This window comes from Arachis duranensis, chromosome 3 (genome assembly GCF_000817695.3).
Source record: "Arachis duranensis cultivar V14167 chromosome 3, aradu.V14167.gnm2.J7QH, whole genome shotgun sequence".
NCBI lineage: Eukaryota > Viridiplantae > Streptophyta > Magnoliopsida > Fabales > Fabaceae > Arachis > Arachis duranensis.
This window is the reverse complement of record NC_029774.3, coordinates 126900957-126901165: the sequence shown is the minus strand read 5'-3', so window position 1 is coordinate 126901165 and position 209 is coordinate 126900957.

The window sequence follows — 209 nt, the reverse complement described above, 5'->3', positions numbered from 1 at the left end:
AAGGTATCTAATAGAATCAAGGTGAATTAAATTTAGCTATTTTGAGTCCTAAAAAGCATGTTTTCACTCTTAAGCACAATTAAAGGAGAATATACAAAACCATGCTATTTCATTGAATAAATGTGGATAAAAGGTTATAAAATCCCCTAAAATCAATACAAGATAAACCGTCAAATTGGGGTTTGTCAACCTCCCCACACTTAAACCTT